Genomic DNA, 6388 nt, shown 5'->3' with positions numbered 1-6388 from the left:
GGCCTCAAACGGTCGTCTCCGATCATCATTCTCTCGAAAGCATGATAGTAAAGGATATCGGCCGAACTCCCATTGTCGACAAGGATTTTCTTCAGCTCCCAGTTTGGGACGAACATTGTTAGGACCAGGGCGTCGTCGTGTGGTAGTATCAAGTTGTCGAGATCCGCATCTGAAAAGGAGATCTCATTCTCCGTCTTCATCTTTTTGCTGCATGTGTGCACGGCGTTGACTCGGCGTGCGTATGCTTTTCGAGCAGCAGATGATGTGCCCCCAACGACCAGTCCGCCCATAATTGTGCCGATGACTCCCCTTGGGTGCGACCGGTGTGCCTCTGGTTGTGAACTGGATGGCACAGGAGATTGGTTCCTCGCAGGGGGCGGCTGTGACCGTCGAGGGCTCTGGCCCTGGGGACTCTTTTCTCTGTGCTCTCTTCTGTGGCCGTCACTTCGGACATACTTTTTCAGGTAGCCCCGGCCAATCAGCAGCTCGATTTCTTCCTTGAGCTGCAGCATTCAACTGTGTCGTGACCGTGGTCCCTATGGAACCGACAGTACTTCGACTTGTCTCTCTTGCTTCCCTTGGAGATCATTCTGGTCGGCCACCTAACTAACTCTTCTCCTCTGATAGTGGCCAGTATGTGTCTCCGGGAGGCATTGAGAGGGGTAAAGTTTTCTTCCCTCCTCTGGAGGGACTTCTCTCTTCTGGGGGCCTTGTCATCCCTACGCTGCTTGGTAGGGTTCTTGTCTTCAGAGGTTCTCCTCCGATTTGAGTCTAGGGCCGCTAGTGTCTCTTCAACTGCTATATATTCCTCCGCTCCGGCCATCAGATCTGCCAGTGAGTGTGGATTCTGGAGAGCCACTGACCGGCGGAAGTCATTGGATCTAGCGCCTGCGAGGAGCGCGTTCATGGTGGCTAAGGGATCCAAATTCGGCACTTGGAGTGCCTCCCTGTTGAAACGGCTGACGAACACCTTCAGAGGTTCGTTGTCCTCCTGCCGCAAGGCCATCAAGGATGCTGTTGTTTTCCTTGGCCTACGGCTGCTCATGAAATGGCAGACCAGATCGTCCCCAAAGTCTTCAAAGTTGCTGATGGAGTTCGGTTTGATTCTTGAGTACCAGTCCCGGGCTGCACCAGTCAGTGTGGTCGGGAATGCTCTGCAGAGGAAGCCATCGGACGCGCCGTGGAGGAGCATCATCGTTCTGAACGTCTCCAAATGGTCCATAGGGTCAGAGGTCCCGTCATATTGCGGGACAGTTGGCATTTTAAACCCCCTGGGTGCTGGGGCGTTCATAACATCGTCGGTGAACGGCGTTCTGCTTGAGAACGCCCGCGGAGCAGACCGGCTCTGATCTTTTGCCAGCTCTTCTATGCGGTGGTCTATTTCCTCTATCCTTCGTAGCATCAGATCAACTCTACAATTTGGTAGGTCCAACGACCTGTTTCTCTCCACTGATGGGCTCGCCGCTGAACCGGACTAACTTTCCGAACTCCTTCGACGAGGCCGGGATTTTTCTTGCGGCGCGTGGTCTTCCTAGGCTCGATGCTTTCGTGCAGAGCGGGACCGCGACCTCCGACGGTGGTGAGGTTTTGTATGGGCATGCCTGGCTCTGGAGTGATGGACTTGTCTTGAGTGGTGAGTCTGGTCTTCACCGTGGCGCGCTGACTCTCCCCTGTGGATATTCGACCTTTCCTGTACAGGTCATGGAGCTTCTGGAGGATGTTGGGGAGGCGCTTGGAGTAGCTGTTGGTATTGACCGACAAGAGCCATCATCTGTTAAAAGAGAGCTTGAACTTGATCCGGAGTGGGTGTGGGATTGAGGTGTTCCGAACGAGCTGGGCTCTGCTCTGCTGTAGCAGAAGTGGCCACCACCTGTGAGGTAGCATGGCTCGGGTAGTTTGTGCAGTTGGTACCCGAGCGTTCCTTCGTCCTGCCATTTTGTAAGGGGATTTGAACAGCTTTTAGTTCGTGGTCCCACGGATGGCGCTAATCTGTTAGGCCTAAAATCGGTAACAGATACGGCAGTGACGTAAGAGCTGAGCTGGAGGACCCGAGGAGCCGAAGTGAAGGAGCTGAATCCTGCGCAAGAGCAAACGAGGTCAGAATGACCAACTCGGAGTCGTTGCTCCGGACAGGCTATCGACACTCAAGTCAGTATGAGCAGGAGTGCAGAGCGAGTTTAAGAGTGGTGGTTGGGAAGTTATTACCTCTATTCTGAGCCTTAAAAGGCCTTTATAGAGGAAAATCTGGAGTGGTTGGATTACCTACCCCAGGACAGGTGTCGACCTTTTACAGGTTCAGGATTACCTACTCTTCAGGAAATTACCAGATTGCCCTTGTGCAACAGTTGGGCTTGTGGTGGGCCATCCCGGGGCCATGTGTCGACAGCTAACTAGCTGCTGTTTTTCATACCCCATCAGGATGAAGAAGAAGAATCTATGAAAAATTGCCAATGGGATGAAGCAAATCAAACGAAATGGGATAAATAATGGAGAATTTATATGATGGGTGGCCGTGAAAACACGTGAAGTCTAAAAACGTAGGTACGGCCCACTTTTTTTGAAGATCCAAACCGTTCATATGTTTGGGCACAACAAAAATAGGTTGTGCCCCAAAAATCAGCTCCATAGGATGATCCTAACCCTCCGATCTGAACTGATCTGAATATGGAGATTTCCAAAAATCATTTATGGAATCTTCAACAGATCGGAGGGTTAGGATCATCCTATGGAACTGATTTTTGGGGCACAACCTTTTTACATTGTGCCCAAACATATGAACGGTTTGGATCATCAAAAAAAGTGGGCAGTACCTACTTTCTTTAGACTTTACGTGTTTTCACGGCCACCCATCATATAAATTCTCTAAATAATGAACAACAAAATGGCATGAATAGTGAAAAAACAGAATGGAAAAGTTAAAGTAAATTTTTTTGACCTTAGACAGAAAATAATCCATACAAATCACTTTTTGTTGGTCATTTTAAACTCTCCACTTCCCACATGATATTTGGGGTATATATACCCATCAAAAAAATAAATTTGGGGTATAAAACCCCTTCTTTTTTTTTGTCATTTTCCCTTTCTTTTATTTTAAATTTTCTTCTTTCTTGACAGGTACTTTTCCCAGTGCAATATAACTAGGCATTAAAAGAGGATGTTTTACCCTTGTCCCAAAATTGGCCCATTCACTTTTTCGTGAATGGCTGAGATTAACTGAAAATAGGTTTTTTTATCTCTTTCATTCATGAAAAAGTGAATGGGTTGATTTTAGGTAGGGGTGGTCAACCGGTTCAGTTCTCGGTTCTCGGTTCCTTTTTTTCGGTTCTCGGTTCTCGGTTCCATGAACCGTAAGAACTGAACCGAACCATAGTACACAGTAGGACCGAACCGAACCGGACCGAACATAATCGGTTCGGTCCGGTCCGGTTCTTCGGTTCTAATGGCTAATTATTAATTATTAATTATAATTTATAAAAACTTTTAATTAAAGTTATAATATAAGTTACTTTCTTATTATAAGAATAGTATTAACTATTACTTATTAATATTATAAGTAATTTATATTATTAAGTATATGTATAATAGAAATATAAAAATATTATATATATTCAAAGTTCGGTTCTTCGGTTCCGGAACCGAACCGAGAACATTAGACCCGGAACCGAACCGAATAAGTTCGGTTCTTCATCAGTGGAACCGAACCGGACCAAAAATATTTTTTTACAGTTCGGTTCCAGTTCGGTTCTTTGGTTCCGGTTCAGTTCTTCGGTTCTGGCCACCCCTAATTTTAGGTGACACACTTAGTCATGAGTCATAACAAGGTGAAATCCACTCTGAAATGTGAAATTCCTTTTCTCTTACCCCAAAAGTCAATACAAAATTATCTTTGCCGTCCACGTAAATAGATTTTTCTTACCCAAGAAGTCACACCAAAATTTTACATGTCGCCCACATATAGGATACTTTATAGGTACTAAAAGAAGTGGGTCAATACTCAGTACTGTAAAAATTGGGGAAACATTGCTCGTTTTAATCTGAGCAAATCCTAAGGGGGAAAAGAATGATCAATTATATATTGCGTCTGAATTGAAATATATATGTAGTTTCAGACTCTGTAGGGTGTCGTACAGTCCAAAATATCATTTTGTCCTTTCTTTTTATAAGTAAGTTGGAGTTAGGCAGACCCCTATCATTTTGTCTATATTTAATAAAAAAAGATTATACAATAGCAGGAATAAGAACATTGCCCAATCTTTAGAATAATCCAAGGAAAAGGTCATAACAACTAGAGTCATAATGCCCTTCAAAACAAATTCAAAACCAAACAAGAGAAAGAAAATACAGATGCTAGATTTGTGCAATCTGTGGATCTTGGGAGACACCTGATCCCTAAAGCAGGATCCCATACTCATGTGAAGCCTTGTTTACTGTGATCCAGGAGAACTATCATCTTTTGGCTACACTTCCTATTCTTTGGCTTTTCCACAACTCCTGAACCATTGGGCTTTGACTCGTTAATTTCATTGGAATGGAAGATAGCCCACTTGTCGGCGAAGATAAGGAAAAGAGGGAAGTAAGTTTTCCTTTTTCCCTTTGAACTTTTTGCTATGATTCTTCCTCAGTGGGATTGGATTCTAATTAGAAGGATATTTCTTCCATATTATGGCTTCCTTATTCCATGAGGGATGTCCCTTCCTCCAGGGTATCTAAAGGCGAGAATCTATTTTCTTGGCTTTTTAGGAGTTGTCTCTTTGAAACTTCTACATGGGACTCACCATGACGGTTGCTTTGGTGTAGGTTGCCTGTTTTCCCAAAGTTTTACCCCCTTAGAGAACTTATTCTCTTGGGACGCTACTAGATTCGCATTTTATTTAGTAGCCTCAGTCACAGATGTTTGAATCTTGTTGGATTTTTCACTTTTCTTAACAAGCCTCCATTCCTTCTTAGGTTGGGGGGTTTCTGATTTAGAAGGTAATTGCACTATTCTGTGTCGTGGCTAAAATATTTGCAACTACTGTAAATCTTGGGTTTCCAATCAGCTGCATGATCACTCCCGAAGTTGTTCTAAATTTGATTGAATCCAGTAGGGGTTGATCGGCTTTAACTCGGACACACATCCTAGCATAGTTTAACCTTGACGAATCGGCAGTTGGGGTGTCCATATAGAGAGGCTTCCCAATGATATTGGCAATCCTACTCATATTATGGGGGGTCAAAAACTTTAGGTGGAGCCCCGGGAGACGAATCCAAATGGGAGCTTCAGAAAGTTGCTTCTTCTCCAAAGAGGTATCTCAAGTCCACCTTTGGATGATTAGGAGCCTTCCTCCATAGTTGTGACTTGTTTCTTATAGGACTCGAGTACAATCGTCGGAGTTTGTGAATTTAAATAAAAAGAATCCATTCTCTAGTGTGAACATTTGGAGGCCCCCTATTAGTCTCCATTTACAGGTGATGCTTTCTCTGAGGGCGACAAAATAAGGTCTTCTGCCCAAGTAGTACCCAACAAGACAATTATTCCATTTGTCTTCTGCCTCCTGGATTTCTTTGCCCTCAAAGAACAATTCAAGATTTGAAGCTTCATCTTCCCTCGGAGCAGTTATTTGAGATTTGAAGGAGGGGACGAGTCTATTTGATTTGTGAAGAGCATACGCTAGGGGTTTGTCGGGGCACTTTGGACAGCATTCTTCTAGCTGCTAGGTCATGGTTTTACATATTTTCCTTGAATTTTAGTATTTCCAGATTTTCCGCCTGGCTACTAGGTCCTGGATTTGCTTCTAAGACAGCATTCAGAGAAGGGACACTTTTGGGCATTGGTCTATCCTTTTCACTAACAGCATCAATACAATTTTCAAATTTTGGAGATGGTGGAGGGCAGCCATTTTCTTGACTGCCATTGTTTGGATTTATGATGTCCAACTCCATGTCAGTCTCCGTTTCATCTTTTTCTAGATTTTGAGGAGAATGGTCTTCAGAAATTTCAATTTTCATGCCAAGGCTTTTAGCTTAGAGATAGTCGCCTGCATCTTCGTCTATTATGTGCTGAAGAGAGGTCTTTAACTTTACTCTGCTTTTCTTCTTATTCTTTTTCTTCATTGAGGAGTTGTTTGTTTTTCTTGATTCTTCTTCTATCCTTTTCAATAATTCCATTTTTTTCGTGCGGAGGCATTTCTGGTGGGGATGACAACAGTTCATCACGTTTCTCGCATTGTCGATTTCCTTCAGCTTCTGCATCAAATCGCTTAGCCCAGAGGAGTTGGCAAATTTGAGCTTGTGAATGGTGAATTGGGCTACATACAATGCTGGGGAATGGATGGCTCCCGGGAGTCACTGTCTTCATCACCCATAAGAAGAACACAGATAAAAGCAAAAGGGAACCAGAAAAGCAAAA

The sequence above is a fragment of the Tasmannia lanceolata genome, unplaced genomic scaffold, assembly GCF_043159265.1.
Source record: "Tasmannia lanceolata isolate RefF3 unplaced genomic scaffold, GAP_Taslan_0.1 ptg000002l, whole genome shotgun sequence".
In the NCBI taxonomy this organism is placed as follows: Eukaryota; Viridiplantae; Streptophyta; class Magnoliopsida; order Canellales; family Winteraceae; genus Tasmannia; species Tasmannia lanceolata.
The sequence above is the reverse complement of the archived record's forward strand: the minus strand, read 5'-3'. Positions refer to the sequence as shown.